Genomic DNA, 15,961 nt, shown 5'->3' with positions numbered 1-15,961 from the left:
ACACACCTGCTCTCAGCTCCATGTCAAAATCCAAAAAACACCTCCAGCCTCCTCACTTCATTCCTTAACTTCCACGCTCCAAAAATTAAACTTTCAGCATCCATTGATGACTTGTGACCATCTTATCCTCTTGTTTTGAAAAAGAACTCCTCCATCCAGTTGCTGATTCCAAATCACCCCCACTCCATCCAGGTGAAGAGGTGAATCTCCACTGCCACAACTATAACCCTGCCATCCTTGCCCTTGGAGTATAGCAACTTGAGGACAGGAACTACCATCATGCCACCTGCACCTCAAAAGGACTGTTGTGAGTGGCCAGTGTTTGCATACAATGAAAATTAAAAGAACCCTTACTCTAACACAAAATTTATTCCATACCCGAATGTATTACAAAACAGCACCCTACACATAGTATCATAAACAATTACCAGTAAGTTTAAAGAAATACTTCTTTTATTTTCTCAACCTCAATGCAAAGGGCACATCCTGCACAAGTCTATCCACTTTCTTACGTCCACTCCTCTATTCCTCCTCTTTGTGTCCTTCTGTGTCTTTGGTCCTAGTACTCCTGAGACTAAATCCAGATCATTTCAGAATGGCTGAAGATGTTCTACATGCACTATTTGCAACTTTATCAGCAACTGTAGCCTAACATTGACTGATGACACAGACTCACACCATGCATTTCACTTCAGTGTCCTGCCTCTCTTATGATGTCATGTTATCTTTCTGCACCTGTTTCCATGCTTCTCTTGCCAGTCTAGTGAAATTACAGGTTGACTCTCCATTCTTCTTCCCTTAATTGTATCAAATGTTAATTGCATTTTCTTGCCATACAGTGTCTCACATGAAGAAATCCCATATTATTGTGTGCTGCAATGACAAATAATGGGAGTTTATATAGTAACTTAATGTCTTTCTCATTGTATGTTGCATCTTTTTTGTTCCATCATTTGACTGTAGGTGAAGCAGACTAGTTCTCAGTTTCTTCACACACTATTATCAACATAACTTTCTATCAAATCTGACATAAAATTTGTCCCTTGCTCTGTAATCATTGATTCCAGGACCCCAGACATGTATCCAACTGTTTACCAGTGCTTGTCTGACTGCAGCTGCTAGCTAGACTGGTACAGTGATCATCTGCACATTCCACATAAAGTGATCTGTTATTGCCAACACAAAATTATTCCCTGTCGGCATCCAATTATATGGTCCTAACACATCTCCCCAACCATTTCAAATGGCTTTGGCACTTCTCACTGTCTCTGTAATGGTGATAATTTATAACTCAGTTCCATGTGCTGTGCACACTACACACAATTTCTCACATACTGACCCACATCTTCCCTTCCACCAATACCTTTTAGCCACCCTTTGGCTTGTTGCTCTGCACCCTCCATGCCCAGATAGTATGTGATCATGCACATATCTCAGTACTTCCTCCTTTAACTTAACTAACACCATTACCAATATTTGTAACCTAGTTAACTTACACAATATATTGCCATACATGTCAAACTGTGGCTGTGTCCTGCTATTAGTATTCTGCCCTGCTTGTACTATTGCTACATTCCTGCTCAGAAAGTCCATATTTCCTTGTTTCTTATCTGACTTATGCACTACTTCCTAATCAAACTCACTGAGACTTAAGTCCCATCTCATTAATCTGCTGAACAAGTCATTTGTCCTCAGTAACCATTTCAAAGTGTCATGGTCAGTCACTATTTTAATCACTTCCCTTTCACTGAAAATATGTGACACCATATATGAGGCTTATCATTTGTTTTTCCATAGTAAAATAGCTTTTCTCTGCCCTGTTAAATTGTCTCAATGTGTAACCCACAGGATGCTCCTCACTATTGACTCAGGATGCACCCCAAAACATGGTTAGATGTGTAATGTGATATTATAAATTCCTTTGAAAAACCTGAAGAAATTAAAACTGAACTTGAGATCAAAACTTCCTTTGATCCCTCAAACTTGGTATGACAATCATATTTTTGCACATTCCACCTCTGCATACATACTTGCTTCATCTGAGTTTAACAGGAATGACTTTTAGTGGACTTGGGATTCCCTCCCATGTTTAACAGCTGCTTATTTCTTCCCTGCTTACACCTGTTACTGTTATCAATGTTCCATTTCTGATACCGTCATCTCTACCCACCTGAGGCTGGCAACACTGGCTAAGCACATGTCCTATCTGTGCAGAATAATTCACAACTATCACATACACCCATTGACATATAGGTCTCCTCACATTTCATAGCTAAGCTGACATCAGAATGCAAATCCTTTGGAGCACCTGTGTTTACCCTTCTAGACATATCAGGTGATAAGCCTCTCAGGTATTGCATGGCTTCCTGCTGCAAAACTTTACTCACTTCATCATTTTTCCATAGTTCACATGTGTGCACATTCACCTTTCATACATTATCAACAAAATCCTCCAATGCCCCCCCCCCCCCCCCCCCCCCCCAATGTTGCTTCATAACAATACTTAATCATTCCAAAAAGAACCTTGCTCTGTTCCGCTTCTTATACCCCTGCAGAAGCCTCTGTTTTAATTGCTCAGGTGTTTCTACATTCTTCAATGTCTTTGTACATCCCACTAAATGCAATTTTGCCACCTGTAACAACTGATCATCGGCCCATCCTCCAAACCTGCCAGCATCATCAGTTCCTCCATGAAAGATACCATATCCTCAGGTGACCTTCCAGAATATGGAGTGATTAGGCTGGTGGCAGCTGGATCCACCTCCTGTGCTGGCATCTGGAGTGATGCTATTTGCTCATCCTCAACTTCAGTTTATCCTCATAACTCTTTTAATATCTGCCGACAGATCTGTTACCTTTATTCACAATACACATATTGCCTCTGGCTCCAAAAGGCTCCACATCCTTGATGCTGCTCCTAGATAATCTTATTCCTTCATTCATACATAAGACAAAGTACAAATATGCAACACCTCACACACTGAAAATTACTGATAAATTATACCTTACATCTTATCGTTAACCATCTAGATTCCGTGCACTGCTTCACAACATGACCATAACAGTGGCAGCTAAAGCACTCCACTAACACTGATTCTGTGCACAGTCCAGTAAGCCTGAGCATATTGCGCAGGAGACATCTAATAGGCTCCAAGTGCTGCTGTCTGCAGATACCCTGAAACTCAGGTACATCAGGCAGTTCCTCTGACCTAACCAAAGGAATCTTTAAATTATGGTGACATTCCCACCTACACTCCTGTCTGTAACACACACCAAAATAACCAACAGTTCACCAAGCCAACCCAAACTCATCTTGTAATAAATTCCCAGTGTTGTTACTATAGTTGGAATGCCAATACTTTGCACTACACCAGAGGCCAGGTGCTGTTGCAATACCTCACCACCATATTCTGACAGATTTGCCCATAAAATAATATTGGCATTACAGATGGAGCAAATTCTCTTGCTTGTCAGTAACTAGTGTCTTTGCATTCATATGCTATGAGTGGTAATGTGTCTAATGTGTAATTGTTCATGGAGGATGACTATTAAGAGAGTGAGAGTAATCCAATGCTGAATAACAGTATTTTTCATTAGGCTGGCAGGTCAATTTTGTACAGAGAGATGAGGAACGCATTCTTCTTCAATAATTTTCAGAAATGTTCACATCTTTAATGTCATCATTTGTCCTGAGATGAGGAATGCATTCTTCTTCAATAATTTTCAGAAATGTTCACATCTTTAATGTCGTCATTTGTCCTCCCAAATCTTATAAAAATATGAGAGTTGTGCAGTATTGTTACCAGTGATTTCTGAAACTCTGTCTAAATCACTAAACCTTTTCATTTTCTGATATTCCAAAAGTATGAGACACAAAATCTCTGACTGCTGCTTGCAGCTTCTAATGTTGAAGACTGTTAAATTAGTTGTTATGTTGTAACACTGACAGAAATTTGGGAACACTTTTCAGCTACAGTTGCCTCCATCTCAAGGCATAGATAATCTCCTTGTGAAGAATAGCCATTGCAATTACTTTCCACAAACTAGCAGTAATCTTTACATATTGTCTTTCACTGAGCACTTATTTACCAGCTAGTCTCATTAATTCCATTTAACCGTGGCTTGTCCACACTCCATTGTGTTACTAATTCTACCTTGACCTACGAACAACATCACCTAAACACCAAATTGTAAGTATGATAATCCACTGCATTATCTCACTTTTAAAAAAATGTAATCCAAATATTTTTGATGAATGTCTCAAAAAGAGTGGGTGAAGCAGAACTCCTTGTTGAGAAGGAAGCGATAAGCTCTAGAAAGCACACTTTCTGATTTATTTTCCTGGTTATATCAGGAGCAAGTGAATATCACAGTGTGTTTCTCAGGTGGTAGGATTGCATCCTCCTTAAAGATCCCTGTCACAGGAGCTGTTCATAGAGTCTCCACACCATAATATCCAGTATCATGTGACTGAGGATGTTCTGTAGCAAAAAAATATAAATGGATGTTCTCTCTTTACTCCCACCATCGCTACTCTAAACTAAACTCCATATGAACAGGCCTTGGAATCATCGCTACTTCCATCAGTATTTGCTCATTTTGCTGATAGGAGCTAGTTCTCCAAGCCACTTTCATCAACCATTTGGTTTTAATGTAAATCATGCTAGTTGCTTGGCATTCTTTTCTCCTTCTCATTTTGTTTTGCAGCTACTCTTCTACATCCTGTCTATTTCCTTTCCCACTATATCAGCATCTTTCTTATGTTCTGAGATATTACTATTCACCAAGCTGGTAGTGCAGATGATAAATTAAATGTGTTCATCATACACTCAATCAAGAGTGTGTATAAAAGGTGACTAACAACTGGAAGCAAAGTATTGAAAACCAGGAAAAAAGAACACAGTTTAATTCAGTGGACTATCTGAAATTAAAAATGGAATCTGGATTCCAAACAATAAAATTTTTTACTGTTTTGTCAAAACGTAGGAGGTAACCTCATTGAAGAAAAACTAATAAATTCGAAGGATAAACAAAATATTGTTTGGAAATGGTTACTACATCAACATTACTCAACATAATGTTAGTGACTAAGATTAAGTACAAGCTGCGAACATACGCTAAGATAAGTTACCACAAAACATAATCAGCATAAAATTTGACATCAATCTTCAAAGGCAAACTAAGACATCAACTGTTTTCTTCCTGTTACTATAGTATAATGGAGTACTTAGACAAAAGTAAATAATTTGCATAAATGGTGCCACTAAATGAGGTCAGAAAATGAAAACAAATTATTCATGAAGATATCACACATTTGTACAGCCTCCAGTAGAAACAACCATTCCATTTAGGAGAAAAAAGGGAAACCAAGATGAAGGTAACAAAGTTCACTTCCGGGTTTAATAGCACATGTGCACCATATTCTTAAACATCACTACATAGTTATCAATAGATAAATAAATGACCATAAAGTACAAACAAATTATTTTAATTATGGAAGTCACAACACTCAAATAGAGAAAATAAAAAATGAAATTAAATGTGCATACAGATTTGAACTGAGCTTATAACACATCTTTCAGATCCACAATATTCTGTCCTCAATTTTCACTAGCCCCTTTCCCCACTCACCCCAGTCCCTGTTCCCATTTCTCCCACATAAACCCATTAATCTATACTCACACTGTACTTTCTGACCCAGTGGTGTGTATTCAACTGAAACAATGGTGAAATTAATGGAAACTTCAAAGTTCAAAAGCAATCTTTACATGGATTGACAAATGTAATGTTATACATTATTTTTGGATTAGCACTGTCAATTTTTCATGATTTTCAACAAAATTCAGACTCATAATAAGTTACGATTCAAGCAAAGTCTGATTCTCTCTGAATGGGTTCTAAGAGCAGCAGCAGAAGCTCCAAGACACATAGATACATGTTATCTTATGCCATCAGGTTATGCAGTGTTTGAACTGCAGACCTTGGTGTGAGGTTATAACAAATAAAAGTCATTATTTCTTTCCTGATACTACAGAAAATAACTAATTACACCTGTGGTATAGTTTCATATCATATCAGTTCCATAAACAGTCTTAACCATGTATTATAACCACTAAATAAGTATGCTACTATTGATAGAGAGATAAGCAACAAAGCCCATCATGTAAAATTCTGCAGAGTGAAGAAATCATGGAAATATAAGCAGGGCAGCACCAGCATGAATCCAGGGCAGTACTGCACAACTTTGCTGTCCACAACATCCAAGAGGAGAACAACATAATATGATTGAGTAGACCCACAACTGAATCATGCATCACAACAAGAGATCTTGTGTATGGCATTTCAATATGCAACTTTACAACAGCAGTGAGTGACTGTCAGGACACTCTGATATGCAGATTCTGAATAAATGTAATTGTGTTGCACTTATAACTTTCTCAGTGAATATTATAAAAAGTTGAAACATTGTTCAATACAGCTTTTTGTGTTTACAGCAGTGTAAAATCTAATATGCGGTGACCTTAGTCTTTCTGTTCCAAATGCACTCGTGAATAAAATAAGAATGAAGATGAATCATTTGAATTTTGTCTCAGATATTTTGGATGAAACAACTGATGTGTGTAACAGTTTTGGGGTCTCTTCAGTACTTTGCAGTGTCACGGCTATCACTTAAGTCCATGAAAGATTTCTAACATTCATGAACGTGCTCAGAGCTACAATGGGACTGCAGTTGGCTGATGTGCATGGATTGCAGCCAAGAGTGATAAACATGATTTTTAATGCAACGTTCGTTCATCATTTTGCTAACTGACTGAATTCATTAGAAATTTCAAGCCATGTCAAAGCATCAAAGAGTGCAGAATTTTTTTCCTCGCTTTGAGTAGTCATGCTACTTTTTTCCCAATGTCAACAAAAAGAACCTGGGTTCTAGAAGAGAAAGTAAATAAATGACTGCCCAAAGTGTCTGACACAGAGTGGATTTCTGCCTCCCATTTAGTGAGAATCTAATATTATTTATTTATTTATTTAACCTGATCAGATTAGGGCCATCAGGCCCTCTCTTACATCAGACCAGTGTTCCACACATGCAGCATTTCACACATCAGAGTTACATCATGACCATAGTTTAAATGAGAATATTAGCTTACTCTAGTGACAATTTGAATAAAGAGTAGTGACTAAGACCTAATAAAGTAAATACGGCAGTATTTTTAGAACAGGTGCTATACATACAGATTATGATAAAAGCAATAATAATAACAGTAAAAAAATGTAATGATAAACATGACTAAGACTTAATAAATTAAATGCTGGCAGTATTTTTACAGCAGGTGCTGTACATACAGATTACGATAAAAGCAATAATAAGCAATAATAATAACAGTAAAAAAAAAATCAAATAATAATGACAAACATGAGAAGGATTGGCAATAGTAATGAAGGTTTGTGCAGATGTACATAATATCTTGGTGTGTAAAGTAGATGTTTACTAGTTTAGCATGTTTTGGGGAATGGAGATTTAAGGAGGGGGAAAGAGGGAAGTAATGAGGTGAAGTGCATTCATGTACAGAGGAAGGCATTACTGTTGCTTGAGTAGATACGTCATTAACTGTTTTTTGAAGCTGGACATGTTTTTAAGTTCTCTAACATAACGAGGCAGGTTATTCCAGAGTCGGGTTCCCGCTACTGTAAAGGACTTGGAGAAGGTGACTGAGCGATGCAGTGGAACAGAGAGGATTTTATTATAATGGGAACGTGTGTTTCTGTCATGTTGTTCCGACATGAGCGTTAGGGACGAGGAGAGATATGAGGGACAGTTTACATTTATAAGGCAGTAGATGAGACTGTTCCACTTTTCAGAAATGCAATAGGCCCAGATAACTGTGATGAAGAAGTCCATACTGCTGCTCATAGATATGAATGCTGATACAATATGTCAGTTTAAATTTCATTCTGAATCTACATACTATTGCAGATATTTCTGTAGCGACGCTGCCGCGTGCTAATTCAAGCTTGCCGGTGTGTGTGTGTGTGTGTGTGTGTGTGTGTGTGTGTGTGTGTGTGTGTGTGTGTGTGTTTGTGTGCTGTGCACGTGTGTCAGTGCAGTGCTGTGCAGTCGTAATTACTGTACGCGACGTTGTGTAGTTCCGCGCCCAGCCTCTAGAGGCGCTGTGTTTTCTAGCTTTTATATACGTTCTGTTTATTAATATTATTCCTTGTTTTTTGAGTTAGTGGGTAGTTCCATGCCTCCTGGCTTGTGTGGATGAGTACTGTTTTCTCTCCTAACTGTGGAAGTTTTCCTGAGGGTTAAAGATCCTTCTGTATTGGCCGGAAGCAAATTTCGTAACTCCGATCAGTCCATGCAGGCCGGGCGTCGTCAGATACGCGCTTGCAATAAAGTTATTGTCGCTGAAGTGAAGGTCTTTATTCTTCTGAATCACTTTATGCAAAGGTTGGACAGCCAACAGTTTGGCTGAACCCGACAAGTGGTGACCCCTACGTGATTCAAGCAGAAACCGACGTGATTAAGAAGAAGCAGGCGTGAGCTACGTAAGTAACAAGCACATAATGACCAAACAGCAGGCCGCCTCCAGGATTGCAGTCCATTTGCTGCTGTTCTGGCCCGACTTCCTGGCAGACAGAGGAAAGTCTTAGCTGCGCTGGAATAATGGTCGAAGCAACTAAATTTGTGCTGATTGTGAGCCAACTTGTCCAATGTTATGCAGCTGAGGTGCAGGACATAATCACAGCACCGCCCAAGGCTGGAGCTTATACCAGGCTAAAACAGAGTTGATTTGATGGGTGGCCACGTCACAAGAGGACCGGATATGCCACGTTCTGACACAGGAAGAAATTGGCGACAGGGAGCCTTCTCAATACCTGAGACATCTACGCAGCAAAGTTCACACCGTTACTGTGCCAGACAGTCTGCTCAGAATGCTGTGGAGCAGTAGGCTGCCGCCGCAAATAAAAGCCATAATCGCCTCACAAACGGACATGCCACTGGATGACGTAGTGCAGCTAGCAGACCGGAATCAGGACGCGATCACACCGGCTCAGGTCAGTGCAGTCGCGCCGTTGGACAACAGTGCAAACAGTACCGCGTCTGTAGCACGGGTCGACCATGATTCACTCGCGGCCAAGGTTGAGCTTCTGTGCACCCAGGTCAGTGCGCTGCTCGCACGTGATGATGACAACAATAGAAGAAGCCGATACAGATGGCAGCGTTCGAGAAGCAGATCTTCCGGTGGTACTACCACTCCGCAAGGCGAGGTACCATTGTGCTGGTACCACCAACGATTCAGTGATCAGGCAAGGAAGTGCACATCGCCATGCTCACCCCCAGATGCCACCGGCAGTCGACAATAGGTGCAACCGACTGCCAGTTATCCTCCAAGTGCCTGTTCATTAACGATAGGAGCTCCGGCGTATCATACCACGAACAGCCATACATCGTTGACGGCCGCCAACTGCCTTCCGTCTGATGGCTGCCAACAATTCTTCCATCGTAACATATGGCACACAGAGGATGGAGCTTAATCTCAGCCTACATCACATGTACGGGTGGAATTTTACAGTGGCTGACGTCACGGAGGTGATCGTCGGGGCTGACCTCCTGGCGCACTACCACCTGCTGCCAGACATTGCGAACGCACGCTTGGTAGACAGCGTCACTGGCTTAGTAGACACGGGTTTCCATCGCAACACCGCAACACACAGTGACAAGTTTGTCCATGCTACGGAGGGTGAGTACACTGAATTACTGCTTAACTATCCGAACTTGACCAGGCTGCCCAGCGCTCCCAGGTTCATACCACATGACACAGTGCATCACATTCAAATGACTGATGGTCCCCCAGTAGCATGCCGACCTAGGCGTCTCGCTCTGGACCAACTGAAGATAGCGAAGGCAGAATTTGACGCCATCTAAGAGCCCGTGGTACTCCACATTACATCTTGTTCCGAAGAAGGATGGAGCTTGGCGCCCATGTGGTGACTACCGTGCGCTTAATGCGCGAACAGTGCCGGACAAATATCCCGTTCCGTTACTGAGGGATTATAATCACACTTTACATGGTGCCATGTTATTCACAGTTCTGGATTGTGCTAAAGCGTGTACACAGATTCCGGTGGCCAATGATGACATTCCAAAGACTCCAATAATAACGCCGTTGAGTTTATTTGAAAGCAAATTTATGACTTTCGGTTTACGCAATGCCGCTCAGACCTGGCAAAGGTTTAGAGACTCGGTTCTCCAGGGGCTACCGTTTTGTTTCGCCTACATGGACGATGTGTTAGTGTTCTCTGCTGACCATGAACAACACCAACAACATCTGCAAGAGATTTTCGAGCGATTGGAGCGTTACGGTGTCGTCTTGAACGTGGACAAGTGTGTTTTTGGGCAGTCAGAGGTGACATTTCTTGGTCATAAGATTTCTGCTGAAGGCTCTCTTCCTCTGTCTGAGAAGGTGAACGCTATCTTGCAGCTACGCCGACCAACTACAATCAAAGAATTACGTCGTTTTTTGGAGATGCTCAGTTTTTATTGTCGACACCTACCTCACGCTGTGGAGCTGCAGGAACCTTTGACGGCGGCATTATCAGGCCCTAAAGTAAATAGCAAGTCTCTGATACAGTGGACAGAGGACATGTGTTCTGTGTTCGAGGCAACAAAGAAGAGCATGGCCGACGCGGTGCTTCTCGCACACCCGCGGCACGACGCGCCATTAGCAATTGTCGTAGAGGCTAGCCAGACAGCGATCGGAGCCATGTTACAACAATGATCAGACGACGCATGGCAGCCACTGGCATATTATTCTCACAAGCTTTCGCCTGCACAGAGAAAATGGAGCACGTATGACCGTGAGCTCCTGGCAGTATACCAAGCAGTGAAATATTTCCGCCCCAAAGTGGAAGCGCGAACTTTCACGATATATACAGACCACAAACCACTCACGTTCGCCTTCCGTCGGAATAGTGTCAATTTCATCACCTTGAGTTTGTGGCCCAGTTTACTACCGACATTAGACATATTTCTGTGATTGACAACATTGTTGAGGATTGCTTATCACGGATTAGCAGTGTTTCCAGTACCGTAGACTTTCCTGCACTGGCACAAGCACAGAGAGACGACGAATAACTCCTTGCCTATGTTAAAGATACAGCTTCCACATTGCAACTGAAACTCGTTGATGTTCTGGGAGAAGATACACTGCAATACTGTGACGTTTCTCGTGGCTGACCTCGTCCCTTTCTGACGCCGGCTTTTAGAAGACAAGTCTTTGATACAGTACATGGATTGTGCCATCCAGGGGTACGCCCGACATTCCGCCTAGTATTGCAACGTTTCATGTGGCCGGGCATGCAAAAAGACTGCCGCGGGTGATTCCAAGACTTACCAAGCAGGAAAGCGCCAGTAGATAGGTACAATAAATAAAACACACAAACACACACACAGAATTTCTAGCTTTCGCAACTGACGGTTGGTTCTTCAGGAAAGAGGGAAGGAGAGGGAAAGACGAAAGGATGTGGGTTTTAAGGGAGAGGGTAAGGAGTCATTCCAATCCTGGGAGTGGAAAGACTTACCTTAGGGGGAAAAAAGGACAGGTGTACACTCGCACACACACACATATCCATCCACACATACATAGACACAAGCAGGCATTTGTAAAGGCAAAGAGTGTGTTTGTGTGTTTTCCACATGGGAAAAATATATTAAAAACAAAGATTCCAAGACTTACCAAGCGGGAAAGCACCAGGAGACAGGCACAATAAAATAACACACAAACACACACACCAAATTTCTAGCTTTCACAAGCAATGGTTGCTTCTTCAGGAAAGAGGGAAGGAGAAGGAAAGACGAAAGGATGTGGGTTTTAAGGGAGAGGGTAAGGAGTCATTCCAATCCCGGGAGCGGAAAGACTTACCTTAGGGGGAAAAAAGGATAGGTATGTACTCGCGCACACACACACACACACACACACACACACACACACACACACACACACACACATATCCATCCATACATATACAGACACAAGCAGATGTCTGCTTGTGGCTGTATATGTATGGATGGATATGTGTGTGTGTGTGTGTGTGTGTGTGTGTGTGTGTGTGTGTGTGTGTGTGTGTGTGTGTGTGTGTGTGTGTGTGTGTGCGAGTATCCTTTTTTTCCCCCCTAAGAAAAAGAAGAATATATGACGTAATGGATAGGAAGAAATTACAGTGGTATGGGCATGTACGACGAATGGAGAAAACCAGAATATCAAAATTGATACTGGAGTGGGAACCGGAGGGGAGAGGAAGAAGAGGACGCCCCATGACCACCTGGATCCAAAATGTACAGCACACAATGAGGAGAATGGGCGCAGAGGAAGAAGACACACAAGATCGAAACACCTAGAGAAATATTTTGAGAATATAGTTTAAGAACGGTTATTGTTTGTATTGTAATTTCCAAGTAAATTATTATGTTGGAGATAAGCCTCTGTAATGAGGAAAACCTCAAAATAATCAAAGAAGAGTGGGTCCAGTCTTGTCTTCAGTGCCAACGCTGCAAGATTAACCGCCATGTACACGCACCGATTGGCGATTTTCCTCATACCATCGCCTGCTTTGCCCACGTTCATTTGGATGTAGTCAGACCACTTCCACTTTTGAACGGACAAAGATATCTGTTTACAATGATCAACCGTTTTACACGTTGGCCGGAGGCAGTGTCGGTGGATAATATCACAGCCGACCCATTAGCTTCCGCTTTTGCAATGACTTGGTTGGCAAGATTTGGATGCCCACTACATATTACCACTGACAGCTGGCCAAGTTCTGTGGTTACACCCACCAAAAGACCACAAGCTATCACCCAGCAAGCAACAGAATGATCGAATGCTGGCACCGTTGTTCGAAGGCCGCGCTGATGTGCCACAAAGAAACCTGGACAACCACACTACCAGTGGTCTTGTTAGGCTTACAGACGACTGTCAAACCAGACCTGGAGTCGTCAGCAGCAGAACTGGTTTATGGAGAAACACTGTGCCTTCCTGGTGATGTCACAGAGACAGTTGCTACTGGCCAGCCGGATTTCTTGCGACGCTTGAGGGATCATGTATCAAAGATTCACCCTCCGAAAGCCACACGTCATGGCAAGCCACCCACTTTCGTGCACCAGGACCTGGAACAATGTCGTCACGTCATGCTTCACGCTGAGAGTGTTAAACCACCTCTACAAGCTCCTTATTCTGGTCCATATGAAGTGCTGCGGCGCAGTTCCCACACGATTGATATCCCAGTGAACAGCAAAACCATGACTGTTGCGTTGAATCAGGTTAAACCTACATATGTTTTTCCTGACACCCTGACACCCGCGACCAGCCTCTAGAGGCGCTGTGTTTTCTAGCTTTTGTATAAGTTCTGTTTATTATTATTATTGCTTGTTTTTTGAGTTAGTGAGTAGTTCCGTGCCTCCTGGCTTGTGTGGACGAGTACTGTTTTCTCTCCTAACTACAGCAGTTTTCCCGAGGATTAAGGATCCTTCTGTATAGGCCGGAAGCAAATTTCGTAACTCCGATCAGTCCATGCAGGCTGGGCGTCGTCAGATACGTGCTCGCAATAAAGTTATTGTTGCTGAAGTGAAGAGACCTTCACTTCTGAATCACGTTAAGCAAAGGTCGGACAGCCACCAGTTTGGCTGAACCTGACATTTTCCTTACCATTGATATCTCTTTTGGTATATTTCAACTAGAGCTTATGGCATTGACCAATGTGCAACAAAATTAAATAAAATATTAAAAACTAAATGTAATGCATTTGAAAGAATATAAGACATGTCATTTGTGATCAGTGTATGGATGAACTAGTAACTAAACACCCAATGAATAATATTCCAGTCAATTTGGGTACAAAGTTTGCAAAAATCTACTTAAAATTTTGTACACCGTGATGTTCATTCACAAGGCAGATTCCATAACTTGGCCTCTCTCCTATTTTTTGAATGTACGGATGTTCATAATTCTGATCAGTATAAACAGTGTTACATTGAACCTTCTTTACAATCACTTAAAGACTGTTATGAACCAGTTCTTGTTTTCCCCTATTTAAAACCACAGCTATTAGTTGTGTGTATTTTCAGAAAAATGTGTCATAGGAGTGTTAGTGATTTTTTGACACTTATTGTCGAATGATCTCCAGATTGCATACTGTGAAATTGTATAGCTCTTTGGACTTCTCTTGATCAATGCTGGAGCCAGATCCTCAGCTGAGCAAGTGTTTTTAGCCATGACAAAGATAAAAATGATGTATGTAATTCACACTCTCTAGAACAGCTTACAAACTTTGCTTTATTATTTGAAAAAGATCTCTTGTGACAGCTGATGTCTGAGTTCCATGACCCATTGATCAACAAATTTGCCACTACAGTAACTTCAAATCTATTTATTTATTTATTTATTTTGATCCAATATCAACTGATTACAAAAAAAGTTTTTTTGTTCCACTCTACTGGATAAGTCAGAGCCTTACTTACTGGATTTACATATTATTGCCTGGCATTATTATCTACACAACATTTTCTAAATATAGTTGAGAAATCAATGGTACATATATGGACTATACATAAAAATAATTTGCTATTGCAATAAATAGATTAAGGAATTTACAGTTTGTGACACTGTCTTCAGATCTGAGATCTAAAAATGACACTTTATTCTATTGTAACTACATACCTTTAAAAAAAAGTTCAGTATGTGCCATTGGTCTGCATTCTTCCTCTTCCTCTATTCTGTTCCCTCTAACCACTATTCTAATTCATCATGTGCTACATGTAATTCTCCCTTCTTGCACTAGGAAAATCTCATCGAGATCACATTCTTACCCTGTTGTCATTGCTCTTTCTCTTAGATCTTAGTCAACCCTTTGCCCACCCATCCACATCTTATTTCACTTATCCACTTACCTGATACAACTCCTACTCTCAGTTGAGGTGCAGCACAAGGCAGAGTAATCAACTGGGATGATGTAGCCAATGTAAAGGTATTAATCGGCTTCAAAGATGGACATTTTCCAGCAGTTGAACAGTGTTACCAGTTTTTTTACATGTTCATTGGCTTTTCAATCCCTTAACTACACAGTAAGTAGTTATCAATACTTCTTTAATTATTTGTATTCCACCAAGGATATTCCGGCTTAATATAAAAATTTTAAAATTATTGGTATTCAGTTGTCTGTGCATGTGATGGCAACTCTGATCAGATGGAATTGTCTTGTTAGCCAGTATTTATACACTTCCCTATCTCAGATATGATGTACCTTATTTTCTCTATGTTGGGTATGAAACTAATATCTTTTAGAGATTCATATAGCACCTTATTCCATAAACTGAATGTATTTATGTATGAATAATTTATCCTTAGCCTTTGTGCTTCTTATTTCTGTTATGTTGAGTTACTGGATTTTGTGGACAATGGTACTGGCATACCTGTTAGTTTGCTGTTGGTATCAGAGTATTGCATCTTGCACATATCACTGTTATATTTTTATCCTATTGTAAAAGTTTCTGAAAGCTTTCCTTTATTTTAAGTGCATTTATTTTGTTGGGTTTAGGGAATAAGTCATAAATGTTATATTACTGTATGAAGTGCAACAACAATAAGGTGCCCATTCACAATCTTTTTACACACATGAAACCAGTGTTAACAGTATCTAACATCTTGCAAAAGAAGTGCCAACACCAGCATAGCCAGACGCAAAAGGAACTGTCATCTGGACATACAAAAAATTAGCCATAGCAGAACATGTTTTTCGATTTGGGAACTATGAAATAAAATTCACTGAGATGAGCATTTTAGCATTGAAATCACATTATCATGTGTGCATGTATAAAGAAGAAATAAAGATTCATAAACATCATAATATTTTTTACAGAAAAGAAGAACGTTTGAAGTTACATAAAATACGGATGTTGACT

At 40.8% G+C, this 15,961-nt stretch overlaps 1 protein-coding gene across 9 annotated transcripts in view; it reads left to right on the top strand.

Annotated features, from left to right (window-relative positions):
• Positions 1 to 15,961, top strand: part of LOC126354782 (uncharacterized) — a 216,743-nt gene that overhangs the window by 157,905 nt on the left and 42,877 nt on the right. The gene's annotated exons all lie outside the window — the stretch shown is intronic.

Source organism: Schistocerca gregaria, chromosome 3, assembly GCF_023897955.1.
Source record: "Schistocerca gregaria isolate iqSchGreg1 chromosome 3, iqSchGreg1.2, whole genome shotgun sequence".
Taxonomy (NCBI): Eukaryota; Metazoa; Arthropoda; class Insecta; order Orthoptera; family Acrididae; genus Schistocerca; species Schistocerca gregaria.
This window is presented reverse-complemented; position numbering and strand designations above follow the sequence as displayed.